Below are 1,389 nucleotides of genomic sequence, written 5' to 3' on the forward strand. Positions count from 1 at the left end.
CAATTTTGTGGAGGGAAGAAATTGGATGGTGTGATTATTTTCTCTTCCCACAAAGTGTCTATATAGCTGTTCAATGTAATCACCTCCTTATATCACAAGTGAGAGATTTACTTAAACTCCTCCCCAATACAAAATAAGGATTAATAATGAAATTAGTCTTTAAAAATAGTTAGTTTTTTAAATTCGTCTAAAAAAATTTATTAATTAAATTAATTTTTTAAAGATTACAAATGAATCATTTTGTTATTTTATTAACAGCTTTTGTCAACGATTGATGATATGAAATATTAATTGATAATAATATAATATACATGACATCTAACATGTCTAATTGAACATCGAATAAATATGTTTATGAAAATCTATCAATTTAGTCAGTAAATTATATTGGAATTAGAATTTATGTAATTGGAAGTAAAAGGTTATATTGGTCTGTATTTCAATAATTATATATATTTGAATTTTTATTTATTTAATAATTAAAAATAAAATAATTAAAAAGAGAGGTAAGTATCCCATATGAGAATTGTTGTAGATAATAATAATAAAGAGAGAGCACTCAAATTAAATCATGTGGGGTGCGCATGGCAAACTGGACTGTCTTTCCTTCATATATAATATCTTATGCATAAGTCATAAAAAACTTAATAAACAGTGTAACATGCATGACCTAACAATAACATTCATAACCCACTACAACAATTTCAGATTTAGATAATAAAAACCATTGTCTAAATATATGAAAAAGGAAATTGCCTCTAACTTGCCTAACACAACAGCACACTTCGAATTTAGACATTAAAAACCATTGTCTAAATATATAAAAAAGAAAATTGCCTCTAATCCGCCTAACACAACAGGACACTTTTGAAGGAGTTATCCATAACATTATTTCTTTTAATCTAGAACAACACTTTTTTAACATACTACCAGAAATACGGGAGTTACCAACAGGTTGGTATTCACGAACAAATGGTGGCAAAACTTAATGATCGCAGTAACTAATTGCAACGTATTATATCTCTGTGACCAAATTTTGCGAAGTTTTTCTGACGTTCTTTTTTGTCCGTGGCTAACTTGAGATGGATTTTCTTATTTGCCACAGACCTAATGATCACCGTGACGAAATGGAACAATGTCCACTTCCAATTCTGTGCTTAGTTTGGTATTTCCCTCAAACCCTTTCAAAATATTTCTATGCAGTTCATATTTTTCTCAAATTTAAACCTTAACCTCAGGTAAATATCAGGGTGCAGGTTTTTTTTTTCAATTTTTTGATAGTTGGTTTCTTCTCCCTCCCAGTGCTGCCACTGAAAATTAATAAGGTATGTTAATTATCTAATTTTAGATGCGGTTTATGATTTACATTTTTCACACTTTCTGCTAAAG

Source organism: Arachis ipaensis, chromosome B06 (assembly GCF_000816755.2).
Source record: "Arachis ipaensis cultivar K30076 chromosome B06, Araip1.1, whole genome shotgun sequence".
NCBI lineage: Eukaryota > Viridiplantae > Streptophyta > Magnoliopsida > Fabales > Fabaceae > Arachis > Arachis ipaensis.